This window comes from Pipistrellus hanaki (assembly GCF_964339955.1).
Source record: "Pipistrellus hanaki genome assembly, chromosome: 1".
Classification (NCBI taxonomy): domain Eukaryota; kingdom Metazoa; phylum Chordata; class Mammalia; order Chiroptera; family Vespertilionidae; genus Pipistrellus; species Pipistrellus hanaki.
In genome coordinates, this window is record NC_140503.1 from 128,895,967 (window position 1) to 128,911,101 (window position 15,135).

Consider the following 15,135-nt stretch of genomic DNA (forward strand, 5'->3'; position numbering starts at 1 on the left):
GAGTGGAATTTTACTAGGGTGGAACCATGGTATCCTCAAATGTCCAGGGCTGTCAACAATCCATAGGTGGAGGAGGTGGCCAACTGCCTGTAGCTTTGAGAAAGCGAGGAGCTGGGTGGCATTTGGAACCTGGCATGCAGGTGATGCTGAGAATCGTTTATTAAAGGAATGTTTCCAGTGTGACTTCAGAGGTGAGGAAAGGCTTCCTGTCCCTGCAGAATCTTTCTCTGACTTGATTCATTCTATCATTAAGTCTAAGTAAGAATTGGGTGCTTGTTTACATTCACAGGGGAATCTTGCCTGAGAGCCATGGGGAGACCAGAGAGCAGTGGGTGGCCAAGCAGGCCAGCCCCTGAAGATGCTCAGGGATAGACGAACGTACAAGGGATGACTGAAATGCAAACATGGCCAAGCTTACAGGTTTACTAAGAGTCAGCCCTAAGCTCAGAACCCCAGTCTGGGAATCTCCCCAGCCCACAGTCTGGTCTGTTCTTTGGAAGGAAATCCCACCACTCTGAGTAGCAGAGTTTAGACCAAGAGCTTGGCCCTTGGGGATCGTCCCCAAATTTTTAGGTAGTGAGACCCGAGGCTATAAAGGGACATTTGCCTTGGAGTCTCAAGCAAAACTACACTTGATCCCTATAAATTCCCGTGACCCTCCCCACCCCTGCCTGTGTGTAAGGAATAAACTCCTTCCTCCTCCAACTGAGACATGTGATCAATTCCATCTCTCTTTCTGGTTCAGCCCATTAAACACACTGAGGATTCTCTCCTTCCCTATGGGGCAGCCAGCCGAGCGCCTTCCACCCCTCAGCGCTGCACACCCACCCCAGCCCACACCAAGTCCAGGGGACCCAGATGGAGAGAGACACCAGGGAAATGTTCTAGTTGCATAGCTCCTTTTATTATATAAAGACATCTAGAAGAAGCATTGCTCTTTCATTTGTGCTGAAGTCATAATACTGATGCCTTAATACTTATTGAGCAACTAATCTCTCATTGAAACTGACAATCAGTATCGGTTGGAGCATGTGGGTCCACCTAAGACACCAGGACAGGGAAGCTCCTGTTCCGCAGGCAACAAGGGAAGGGTGGAGCTCCTAATAACTGGAGCAGCCCAGCTCCTTTATTTATTTTTCTAAGACTATTTGAAGATACACATCTATACTTTAAATGTCCTTTTCTTTCATCTTATTGGCAGGACTTTTGATAATTATTTCCTTGTTTTCCCTTGGTATAAAATAACACATGGTAAGACAAGAGACTTAGGTTCTTGGTTCAAGCTCCATATCTGATTTGGGAACTTAACTTGGGTCTTTGGGTATCTTCACCTATAAAATAGGATAATAAGTCCACCATATCTGATCAGGGCACTTAGGATCAAAGGTCAAAGTACTTTGATCATCAGAAGGTGTTATTATTCTGCAACAAATCTCACGTGTAGTCACATGCTGGCTCGTGTTTGATGTAAACCAACACTCCAGAAAATATCCACTTAAAAGGGACCTCACTCTCAATTTTGTTATTATACCTTTCTTGGTTGAACAGATATATTAAACTTGTCTGCCTGGAGTATCAAACAGCCCATAGCTCTGAACTCTGGTCAGCTTTTGGAAGTCAGCCCTAACAGATGCAGAGGCTTCTGTTTAGAAAAATCAGCTAGCCCCGGCCAATGTGGCTCAGTGGTTGAGCATTGATCTATGAGTCAGGAGGTCACAGTTGGACTCCCAGTCAGTATACATGCCTGGGTTGTATACTGGCTCCATCCCCAGTATGGATTGTGCAGTAGGCAGCCGATCAATGATTCTCTCTCTATCATTGGTGTTTCTATCTCTTTCTCTGTCTCCCCTCCTCTCTGAAATCAATAAAAACATATTTAAAAAAATGAAGAAGAGAAAGATCATATATTTAAGAGGACAATGACCATTATTCATGTTACACCTCATTTCCTCCACATAGAGACGGGAAGCTTCAGGAGATAAAGTGCTATGCCCAAGGCCACCCAGAATTTGGAGAGAGAGCCAGACTTCTGGCTGAGTATGTCTTCATCCTCAGTCTGTCATTTTGGGGCCTACTTCCTCTCTAAGGCACTCTCTTCTCTTTTCAGAGAAGGAATCAACACTGAAATCATTTCTTCACCCCTTTCCACTTGCTCAGCCTCCTGACTGACCAACAGCACAAGGCATCTGACAGCCAACCCCAATTAAACTTGATGGAGCCCCTTTCTTCCTCTGCTGGTTTAATTCACAGTGGCCTGGGTGCAGAGCCCAGCTCTTTGGAGGGAGTGGAAGAGAAATGCCTCATATTGATGGCACCTTCACAGCCAAAGTGCATCCACAGGCCTGCGAGGCTCCCTGCATGTGATGGGAGTGACGGTGTACCTGGCGCAGGAGCCTGAGGCTGGGGAGACTGCCCTTTGGTTGGCCCACAGCTGAGCCCCCTAGGGCCATATAAGAAGCATGAACTGTGTCAATGGGCACAGAATAACCACACTTGATGGGAGTCAGTTTTGCTAAAGGAAACCAATGAAGATGTGGTTTGTCAGAGAGGAGAGAAGTGGGCAGGTTTGTTAGAGAAAGCTCTGAGCCTTTTCAGTGTCCCTGTTGGAGGTCAAGTCTCATGCCCATTCCCTCTCCTGCCCCCTCTCAGTGTGTCTCCTTGTTGTCAATAAAACCCCTACTCTTCCTAGTGGGAACAGCCATGGTCCTGGAGGAGAAATAGGTCACCTTCATTGAGGAGAGTTGAAACCTCTGAGGATGTTACAGGAAGGAGGAAGCCCTGGAGCAAGGGGTGTTGTCACTGTCAGACTGTGCGGGGTACAGTAGCCACATGCTCGTGTGTGTGTGTGTGTGTGTGTGTGTGTGTGTGTGTGTGTGTTGGGAGGGGGAGTAGAGGGTGATTGTCCTTTCTTTCAGATGTTAGGACCAATGCTGAAGCCTGCTCCAGCTTTCACAGGAGCCTGGCCCCAGGAACAAAACACTCCAGCACTCGCATTACTCTTTGGCTTTGTAGACAAACTACTTGTGAGAAACCAGTAAGACAGGTCTTGGAGACTCCTCTGGCTCCCCTGACTTGCTGGAACCTGCTTGTCCCTCAACCCTGAGCCAGTCTCTGGTGTTGACACCGCCCTGACCTTGCCCAGGGAGATCCCACCTCCTGGAAACAAGGAAGGAGCCCAAATGGGAATCATGTTGTGCTCTGTCGTGCCTTTCTTAAGGAGTGAGCAGCAGATGGTGGGCTTCGACCCCCCATTGTGCCCGTTCCCCTAAACCTAACTCACACTCCTCCCCACAGAGGCAATACCCTGTTTGGTTTTGGGACTGGGCGGCTGTGGGGTGTGTTCCTGGCTTCCTGTGACACAGGCTATGTAGCCTGGGGCAGGTGACTTCATCTCCGCAGCATCCGAGGCCTGCATTCTAAAGGAGATAATAGTAGTGCCAGCTTTATAAGGTGTTAAGTAGGTTAACTGAGCTTCAGAGAAAGCATTAGCTCAGTGTCCAACATCAGGTCAATACTCAGTAAATAGGACCATAACTATCACTCATTTATCCATTCGCCCAAGTCTTGTGTCCTCCAAGCATCTTCCGCCTGGCCACAGGCCTAGCATTCTCGAAGAAGACCCAGATGGCTACCGAGTTCTCAGAAAGTCTACAGCCAACTTAAGCACCCGATCTCACTGATGCCAGGGACAGAGTCTGTCCTGCTCACCGAGTCATTCCTGGGCCTGCCTCGGAGCAGGAGCTCCTGGCTGTGGAGTGAATTCGCCGATGAACCTCGTTCTGCAGGAAGGATCACATATTGAGGACTCGGAAGTTGGAGTCCGCCTTTCCATTTGAGTTCCCTGTGCAATCGCAGGTGTAGTTCTTGAGCTCCCAGGGGGTCACCTGGGAAAGCACAGAAGCCTGACTCCCATGGAGATTGTGTTCAAAGAGATACATCACGTGTCTGTGTTCCGGGGATCGTGTGTTTGATTGCTCTGCCCTCAGAATGGGTTGCTGGCGCGGGCTGCTGTGTATTCAGTGCCCACAATTTGCCCAGACTTGTTGGGGTGGTTGGCAAGAACACTCCTTCCTCCTCTTGTTTGGTCAATGACACACCTGGGAACTTGGCAGGACATGCACTACTCTCTGTCCCAGACCCAGGGCCTACTCACAGTTCACACACATGCCTGGTCCCAGGGACAATGCGCTGGTTATCCTGCGCTTGCTTTTCTGTAAGAAGTGCTTTGAGCCAAGTGTTTTTCCAGATAACTGAAACTGACCCCTTTAACTACCAAGCATGTTAAGTTTAACCACCTTCACTGGCAATCTCTCTAAGAGTGTGCTTTATGTTTTATTCCTCGCCATTTTAAACAAGATGGGTGGGAATATAATCCCCATGGTTAGAAATTCGCAATATGGCAGCAGTCTTGTCGTTATGTAGCACTGCCCATGCACGTATGTCTGCCAGGCACGGACAGCCCCAGCTTGCTGCTAATTTTCAAATTGATCCTTCCCGCTGGTGTCTCCTGGTCAGCTGCTGAGCTTCCATTAGAAGGAAGCTTCATTGCACAGCTATTACTGACATAAGTGGAGGCAGAACCCAAAGTTGTAAATCAGCAACTTTAGTCTACAAACAGTAATAAATCAGTTGCTCTGAGGGTGGTGCTTGACCCTGTTAATCTCTTTCTGGATTCAGGACCAGATCCTAAAGCTCCAAGACTGCCATAGGCCTGCCCTAGTGTGGTTCAGAGTAGGATTCCCGCAGACACTCCTGTACCAGCTTCTCTCCCTCTCATCTCTGCTCCCACCATTGCTAGTTCCAGCCACCTGGTAAGAAATACATAAAGGAAGGGAGCAAACCCCAGATACCGGTGCCAACGAAAGGAGGGCCTGTGACACACCCACGTGCCCAGAGCCCTGCTCAGAAAGAGTGCACTATGGCACAACGCTCACATAGCTGGGCCCCAGGGCCTCTCTTCCTACTGCCTGAGGTTTTCTTGGAGAACCTCAGATGCCTTTTCTACCATCCATCCCATTACCCTTCTCCCCAGAAAGTTACCCTCCCTTTTTCCCTAAGGAGAGCCAGGCACGAGGGTCATGGGGGTCTCTCTCCAAAATGCCCTCCTCACTGTGTAAATGGCCACACAATGCAGGTCAGGTGTCCTATCGGTGAGCAGCATGTTTCCAAAATGTCCAAAGGGTCGAAGGTTTGATTCCCAGTCAAGGGCATGTACCTGGGTTGCAGGTTTAATCCACAGCCCCAGTCAGGGAGCTTATGGGAAGACAACCAATTGATAGGTCTCTCTCACATCAATGTTTCTCTTTTTCTCTCTCCTCCTCCCTCTCTTCCACTCTCAATCTCTAAAAAAGAGAGGGAGAGAGAGAAAGAGAGAGAGAGAGAGAGAGAGAGAGAAAGAGAGAGAGAGAGAGAGAGAGAGAGAGAGAGGAGAGAAAGAAAAAGAAAGAAAGAAAGAAAGAAAGAAAGAAAGAAAGAAAGAAAGAAAGAAAGGAAGGAAGGAAGGAAGGAAGGAAGGAAGGAAGGAAGGAAGGAAGAAAGAAAAGAAGAAAGAAAGAAAGAAATATTTAATAAGTCTGATTTGGTCAGTGTGTATGTATGTGCACGCTTAAGAAAGTGAATGTGGGTGACATCTTTTAAAAAACCCTTTACCGTATTTTCCGGCGTATAAGACGATACCCTAATTTTTACAGTTAAAACATAGGTTTAGGCCTATATTCGCTGTATAAGACTACCCCCCACTTCCGAGGCAACACCAGTTCTTTTTTTAATAGACCGCCTCTCTGACTCTGGCCAATCTGAGCAGGCTTTTTACTAGAACACAGTGTACATGTTCTGTACCCGAAGCTACACTGTGTTCTAGTAAAAAGCCTGCTCAGATTGGCCAGAGTCAGAGAGGCGGTCTATTAAAAAAAGAACTGGTGTTGCCTCGGAAGTGGGGGGTAGTCTTATACAGTGAATATAGGCCTAAACCTATGTTTTAACTGTAAAATTAGGGGGTCGTCTTATACACCGGAAAATACGGTATTTTGTTCAATGCCTCTTATTTTGATAAGGACTCATTTCTATTCTTCACAATCCCAGTCCTCAGAGAACTTGCATCTTTAAAAGAAGGGAATCCAGATAAGCACACATAGCTGAAGAAAGTTTAAAACACTGGGTTTCCATTCCAGAGCTCTTGCCCAGAGAAGCGCTGTCTTCGGGAGAATTAAACCCCTCGACTGCCTTCTCAGGGATGTGGTGAGACCTTGCTGTGGAGGGTCTGGGGATCAAGTGGCCCTGGGTTTCTGGGGCTCCCAGACCAGGAGGCGTTCAGCGGGTTCATTTCCCCCTTCATTTTAGATCTACCTGAGGGACTGTCTTCTCAGCTCCTCAGTCACCAGGGTGAGATAAGCTCTTTAAGTTGCAAATTTGGTGTCTTTGGTATCCTTGTTAAAGAAGCAGGTATGCTCGCTTTGAGGGAAACTGCTGGCCCGTTCCCAGACTGTCGGGGCCTGAGCTGGTATTAGTGATGCAGTTGAATTGTCATATTGTGTGTTACATTCCCTATGACCAGGCCCGACGTGTCTATATCTGACGCTTGTCGACAGTGGCAAGGACAAACTTCCTGGCATGAAGCCACACTATGATGGTCTTTTTGGCAGTTGACATGACGTAGTTGAGGCCTCTTTAGGAAAAGGCCCTGTGTTTGGGGACATAGGTGAAATTCTGGGAATGAGGAGCCCCTCAGAGCTAAAGCAGTTTTCAAAAGAGCTCAAATCGAAAAACAACCCAGGGAAACTGAGAGTTTATTTTCTTCACAAAATTCCTTTGCTCATCACCGTGGACCCTGGGGGAAGAACCTTTTACATCTTCAACTGCTCAAATGGTCCCTGCCCCCAGGGGAGAGAGTAAGGGGTTGGGAAGGAAGATTGGGAGGTGGCCAAGGGCACAGGAGGCCAAGAAGGGAACTGCTCTGGCCTTGAGAGAACTTGGTCCCTAGAAAGAGCAGGTCGCTGCAGCCAGGACGGGAGGACCTGGGTGTAAGCAGGGACGGCCCTTACTAGCTTTGGTGCTTTGAAGAATCCACAGTTAGCTTTGGATTCATCACCCATAAGAGAGGAAATAATACCTCACCCTCGTGCCTTGCAGGACTTTGTGGGAAGTAAGTGGAAAACCATTGGTGGGGGTGCTTTGTAGCCTATGATGCAGCAAGGCCAGGGGTCGATTTCCCCACTCTCACCATCCCTTTAACCTTCTTGGGTTTGCCTTCCTGCCCACAGGAACGAATGGACGCTTAACCAGCTGACATCAGGCTCTTAACACAGCTGGAGCAAGGAAGAAGGTCATGACCCTTGGATCTGACATAGGGCCAAGGAGGAAAGACAGTAACTAACAAAACCAGGGGCCTAACAAAGCTGAGGAGGGGGACTGGCACTCGATCCTGCCTGTGCTTGTCCTTGGGAACACGGGCTGCCAGAGCCAGGCCACTGGCTTAAACCAGGTCAGAACCTCAACCTTGGCGAGCAGGACCGGCTCCGCTCCAGCCTCGCAAGCTCATTGCCTAACCTGGGCAGGGCCACAGTGATGCACTGCTGCCCCATTACCTGAGGAAGGAGTGGCTCCTGGTGATCCCCAGAAAGCCTCAGTTGCCCTTGAGAGGGTCCTCAATGTGCCAGGTCCAGGTGGAGCGCTGGGCCAGCACAGTCAGCCCCTGCTGCCTCCACTGGAGCTGTTTCCCCAGAGACAGCTGTCCCTGTGGAGGAGTCCCACACAGCAGAGGGACTGCTGGGCACTCACTCCTTGGGGAGCTTATGCCTGTCCCTCTAGGAACCTAGGCTGGAGCCCTGGGTGTGTGTGTGTGTGTGTGTGTGTGTGTGTGTGTGAGTGCTGTGCTCAGGGGAGAGGCAGGGAGAGAAGAAGGGGTCTCGTTGTTCTCACTACAATCCCTTGACTTGGTAAGGGTTTGTGTTGCCACTCCCCATGTCACAGATGAAGCTTGGAGGGGTTCAAGGAAACTGACCAGGTCACACAACTAGGTTGACAGCCGAGTCAAGACCAACCCTCTGCTGTGGAATTCCAGGCCCACGTCTCACGCGGTGGCCAGGATGCCTCCGCATCAGTGCACATGAACTCAATTGGCTGAGCATAGTGCTCCTGAGTCAGGAGCAGGACCAGTGTGTCCGCATGCCGCATGCCAGGCGCCCTTGCTTCTAGGGTGGGGAGCCTAGGTCCAGCACCTTCACACGATTACTGACTGCCCAGAGCTGCTGTCCCTCTCTGCTGGCTTGAGGCAGCATGCCAGTGGTATGTGAGGCCCCCAGCCCTTTCTTTGGTTCTTAGGTCTTCTGACTGCCAAATGATTAGCTTGAAGAGAAGAAATGTGCTTTCCTGCTAAGTACTCCCTCATCTCTTGTGAACAGCGTTTGACACTTATTTATTAACTAGAGGCCCAATGCACAACATTTGTGAAAGAGTAGGCCTTCCTTCACCCAGCCGCCGGCAGACACCCGGGATCCAGGCTTCCTTCGCAATCCCAGCTTCCTCCAGAGGGACTTCTGGTCTAATTAGCATATTATGCTTTTATTATTATAGATTACCCTTTCCTCCAATTCCTGTGGCCAGCTGCAGTGACAGCAAACACAGTTAACTCATTTCAGAGACCAGGAAACTGAGGAGGGGAGAGAAGGAACTGGCTCCTAAGAAGGGAAGGTGGAAGACAAAATATGTGACTGTGTGACTTTGCATTTACCATAGACTGACAGTTCTATGAATTAATTATTTTCCTGCTCCTAACCAGATGTTTGAAGTTCTTGTAACCAACTCACCCCTATTGTTACCCAGGGTTTGAACACCAATGCCCTGGATCTCTTTAACGTCTTACTGCCAACGACTATAAGCCACAAATAGTTCTTCAGGTCTCTTCTTGGATGCCCCTCTGTTAGATAGATGTTTAGCTGTAAAAAGGCATGTGCATATTTGCAATTTTTATCTACCAGTGAAATTTCCCCAACCACTGGCTATATACCACTTTCTTACAAATCCATCTGGCCTGTACTATTCACCTCCTAACTCTAATTTCTGCCCTTTTTTAAAAAATGATGAGAGAGAGGAAGGAAGAGGGAGAATGAGATAGAAATATTCATGAGGAGAGAGAATCATTGATCAGCTACCTCCTGCATGCCCCACATTGGGAATGGATCCCACAACCCAGGCACATGCCTTGACCAGAAATCAAACAGTGACTTCCTGGTTCATAGGTCAATGCTCAACTACTGAGCCAAGCCAGCCCTGCTAATTTCTGCCTTTTTTCCACAATAGGCTCTTCCTATACCCACTTCTTCTCTTAACTCTTCTACACTCTGAGAAGCGCGCCTGCATCTGCTGGCCCAGAGATTTTAAGTCCCATTGACATGATTTGCTGTGTCTCCTCTTTCATTCTCCCTTATTTCAAGGCCCTAAGAGTCCCTCTGTGCCATGACAGTGGGCCTTCTCTCTCTTGTCCACAATCTCATCCAGCCAACTGAGTTTCTTAGAAGCTGAACTGGCTTTTCACCCTGTTTCCTTCCTTTGGGAAGGCGCTCTTTCCTGCTCTGGATCCTCATAACTGGTTCGTGGTGAACAAGTGGGGTGGTGTGTTCCTATTATTTCAGAAGTCCCCAGGTCACAGCACAGCTCTGTGCCCGATACAACATGGCCCCTGGGATTCCTGCTGCCCTTAGTCATGAGATTTCAGAAACCCTCTTGCATCAGGGTTGCAATAACATCGGTCACCACCAGCCTTCTTTGATTGGGCTTTCCATTCCAGACTGACATCACCTCATTGCCTAACCTGGGTGAGCCAGGCCCATGCCTCTGCTGCCCCATTTACCTAAGGGAGAGGGCTGATATAAATAAATGAGCTGCTTCTTGAGGCATGATCTCATCTTGTCTCCACTGTTTACTCCTATGTTACAGATGAAGCAACTGAGGCTTAGAGATATCTCAAAACTGGTTCACGGAAGAGCCAGGAATTTGCATCTTGGTTCACCTGGCTACAGAGCCCCACCCCTCTGCACTGCGCTGCAGCGCCTCTCAGTGTCTGACATTCAACTGTGCTTCGTACACCACTGAAGACAGTCAAAGCACAGTTCAAGCCACCCTTGGAGACCTCTGAGAGCTGGCAGCAAGGCTTCCACCACAAGATCACAGCCTCACTGTGCACACCCGGTGACAAAGCAGTCAAAGCGTCCTTCACTGCCTTGACACGGGGCAGAGACCTGTCTGATTTGGCAAAAGGGCAAGGGGCTCTGGGTCGATGGTGAGCCCACCCATGTGCCAGAGGAGGTGGCATTTCAATCACTGCCCTGTCTCTCTCCAATCACATAGCTTTGGCAGGGCACATAACTTGATTGGAATCAGTTTTGAATTTTAAATTAGATAGCTCAGTAAATGTACTTGCTGCATAGACGGTTCTTAATACATTTCTATAAAATCCTTAGAAATAGTTTTATCCTTTCAGCATCATCTTCATCAGAAAGGGGGGATAAGGACACATATGTAATAACTTAATCAATAAAGAAATTATATATATATGAATTATATATCGTCAGTCTGTATTTACTTTCATTTACCATGATATGATGGAATATTCTGTGACAAGCTGCCCTCTGCTTCTCTCTTGCCCTTCTCTCTCTCTTGATAACCTCATCTTGGTCTACACAGATCTCTATTTGTTTCTCTCCGCCCCCCCTCTATTTTATTTTTTAGTTGGACCAACAGCTTAGTGAGGACAAAGAAAGACAATAAATAAATAAATAAATAAATAAATCTATAATAATAAAAGTGTAATATGCTAATTAGACCAGACATCCTTCCAGACAAAGCCAGGGCTGCCCGGGTCCCAAGTGGCTGCCAGTGGCTGGAGGGAAGCCTGGGTTCCGGGTGCCAGAGGGAAGCCGGTGCCAGGGGAAGGAAGGCCTACTCTTGAACGAATTTTGTGCATCAGGCCTCTAGTATTAAATAAATGAGATGAGGACAGCAGAACTCCCTACCCCCATGATCTTTGTGGCATTGACCTCAAGTTTGGGGCATCTAGGCATCCTACAGCCCGAAGTTTTTTTTGTTTTTGTTTTTGTTTTTCTTTCACATTTTTATTCGAATTTTTTCACCAGTGTTTTATTTTTTATTTTTTATCAGTGTTTTAATGTCTGTGCTCACCACTAAATATAGAGACAATGTTTTTGAAGATGTCTTTAAAAGATCTCTAACCCTTACGTATTCTTTAAGAAGAGCTTTCTTCACATTTTTAAAGCATTTCTGACCACTTTCTGGCATCTTGAAAAGAAAGCAGAGCTTTTTCTCCTTTGATCCTCCTTTTTATCATAGTTTTAATATCTTTCTATTCAGTTCTAGTGGAAATTCTCCTCATCCACCCAGTCCCTCCTCCCAATACATGAGTTTGTCTTTCCAGCTTGATCCTGTTCGTATGCACAATTAGAAAGGGCAGATATCTTCTTTTACACATGACTGCCTTTTGTCTTACACATAAATCCTGTCATGTGTGCTGGCCCATTACCCTTTCTTGCGGATATTATAAGCTGGTATCATTTAGAGTGAAATGACTTTCTTTTAGAACCAAAGTCTTCTAAACCAATTCTAAATATTTGGTTCTAAAAGAAATGACTTTCTTTTAGAACCAAAGTCTTCTAAACCAATTCTAAATATTTGGGTTTTCTCAAGATATAACATTTTCTCTAAGATCCATTTGAAATTTCTTCCTCCAGGTACACTTCATATATGTATGTAGCTCAGTGAAATGCTGGACCTCTCTGACTCCATCTTGTTCAAGCCTATCTGTTCACATGGCCGCTAAGCTAATAGCTTCTGCTAATCATTAGAGGAATTCTGCTTGGGACTTAAGGGTTTGGTGTGTGTGTGTGTTTTAAATATATTTTTATTTATTTCAGCAAGGAAGAGAGAGGGAGAGAGAAATAGAAAGATAGAAACATCAATAAAACATCAATGACAGAAAATCATTGATCACTGCCTCCTGCATGCCCCCCACTGGGGATCAAGCTTATAACACAGGCATGTGCACTTGACTGGAATGGAACCTGGGACCTTTCAATCCTCAGGCTGGTGCTCTATCCACTGAGCCAAACTAGCTAGGGCTGTGTGTGTGTTTAAATATATTTTTATGGATTTCAAAAAGGAAGAAGAGGGAGAAAGAGATAGAAACATGAATGATGAGAGAGAATCATTGACCGGCTACCTCCTCCACTCCCCACACTGGGGATGGAGTCTGCAACCCAGACATGTGCCCTGACCAGGAATCAAACCATGTGAGAGGGAAACATCATGGTTGATTCCCAGTCACAACCACTGAGCCACGCCGGCTGGGCTTGTGTGTCTTTTTCTTTTTCTTTTTTTTTTAATGTTCAATATCTTTTTTTAAAAAATATGTTTTTATTGACTTGAGAGAGGGAAAGAGAGAAAGAGAGAGAGAGAGAGAGAGAGAGAGAGAGAGAGAGAGAGAGAGAGAGAGAGAGACTGATTGGCTGCCTCCTAGCCTCCTGCATGCCCCCTAGTAGAGATGGAGCTCACAATACTGGCATGTGCCCTGACTGGGAATCAAACTGGCCACCTCTCCATGCATGGGACAATGCTCAACAGACTGAGCCACACTGGCAACATTACCCTATTGAATATGTGTTTCTCAATTTTTTTTCAAAGTATCAAATATCAAATTTGAAAGGTGGGTGGGCCATACCAGCACTTGCTCCTTCCTGCTCTGCCCTCCTCCGTCCTGCCCTCCCTGTTCCTCATGCCCAAGCCCCTTCACCTGCCCACAGTACAGGGAACGCAGAGAGTGAGCAAAGGCAAGCTACTTGGGAAGTTGCCAGCCCCAACATGTATCAGGAAAAAAAAAACTTCCCTTTCACCAAGAAAGCAGTAAGTCTGAGAAGAGAGTTATGCTTGTTTGGCTGCTTTTATTGTGAGATTTATTGCTAATTTGGTTTTGTTTGGCTAGTCATTTAATCCTAATTGAATCAAAGGAGCTCTCAGGAATTACAGACAGGTCACTTTTATGTCCCTTAGGCCTCTTCTAAATGCACTGATGTGGGGAGGGGAGCTCAAAGACACTGCAGATGCTGAGCCACTAAGGAACATGGGCCCAGGTGGGGTACCCTGGAGGCTGACCTCATAAACCAGCTGCCTGGTGAGAACAGTGGAAATTGAAGTAAGGGACACAACCAACCGAGAAGAGCCAGGAAACTCTCAAACTACCCGGTTGTTCAGCTCCCACCACACATGGTGGACTTCATTCTGCAGGTGAGGCCTCTAATCATAAAAGGGAACCACTCCTGTACTTTATGACTAAGAGAGAGGCACATGACAAGTGCCCTCCCCCAAGGGGAAAGTTGGAGGCCCCACCACAGATCCTTTGGCCATCCTCCATTCCTCCCAGGACCCTCTCCTGTTCTGAATTTGCCCCTCATTCCTCTACCTGGTCCCTCTAGAATCTAGAGTCTAGATGAATGCTGGTTGGACTATCTGCCTAACTTTCACATTTGGCTTTGAGGAGAAAAGTCCCACCCCACCCCTCGATCGGCTGGCCCCTATCACTTCGACTATGCTCTGACCTCTCTTTAAGAAGCCAGGGCCAGAGTCCCAGGGTGGTGACCATAATAAACAGCAGGTCAGATGAAAGTGCCACGTGACTAGATGGTTTGCCTATGTCCACATTCCTGAGGCCCAGGCAGCACAGAGAGTGTGCATCAGTAAGGAGATGAGAAACAGGGGACATGCCCCAGGGAGATGCCCAGAGGTGGAGCATCAGCAGCTGAAATGCGATCTCTAAGAAGAGGGGCCTCCAGTAGTGCCTCAGGCCCACTGAGAGAGTTGTACTCTGTCCATATTCTCAGGCCAGCGGTAGACAGAAACAGGAAAGGAGTAGAAGTGGGGAGGGCTTCCATGACGAGCAGGGAGAAAGAGCAGAAACACCTCCGCAGACCTGAGCTTCACCCTGGCCAGAGAACACCTGATGGCCTTGAGCTGCCAGGCATGGGGATGGCTGGCATTTCTCAGTAGCCACACTGGAAAGAAATGAAAGTCAACTGTCCCAGAGATCTTCAGAAGGCTCTGGGGGTTTGACTGGTTTTTATGGTCCTGGATATCTGGATAATTTGCTAACACATGCTTGCTGCAGAGTAAGTGTTCAATGAATAGGAAGTTAATTCATACATATTACATAATAAAGGTATACTGTGACCTGAATTCAGATGTAGAATCCTAAATCCCAGAGATGATGGTATTAATGACAGTGAAACCCTCATGACTGACAACGATGTACAAGAGAAACCTAACCCCACCTGGAATTGAACCTGAGACCCAGGTATGTGCCTTGACCTAGAATCTAATCAGCAACCTTTTGGTGCACAGGACAACACTCAACCAACTGAGCCATTCCACCTCTGTTCCAAATCCCAGGAAGATCCCTAGTCCTTTCTGCTCCTGTGTTAAGCATATGAACTCAGTGGTCAGTGTGCATGATAGCAACTGGTCGATGAGTGGAGAAACACATAGCAAATTAGCCTTTTATACACACACACACACACACACACACACACACAAAAAAAAAAAAAAAAAAAAAAAAAAAAAAGTCTGCAACCCAAAAGAGATCCCTCACTCAACCATGCTGGTCCTCTGATCTCAGACTTCTAGCCTCCAAAACTATGAGAAAGCAATTTCTGTTGTTAAGCCACCCAAGTTCCTGGTATTTTGTTGTAGCAGCCTGAACACAATAATACAAAGTGTTTATATTTACACTAGTGACCTGGTGCAAAAATTCATTCACATAAAAAGGAAATTAATTAGAAGAAATATTTTAATATTCCTATTTGTCCTTTCTTTATAATAGTGTCAACCAAATTCACAATCAACAATGACAGATGTAAATATACATGTGCAGTTGGCACCAGTGAGAGCTTTATATGTATCACACATGCATGAGTCAACCTAGCCTTTTATGTATATAGAATAAACTTGCTTAGCCAGGACCGTTTTGGCTCAATGGATAGAGAGTCGGCTTGGATATGCCCGCATATCCAAGGTACATGCCCTGGGTTTGATTCCTGTCAAGGGCATGTACCTTGGTTGCGGGCATATCCCCAGTAG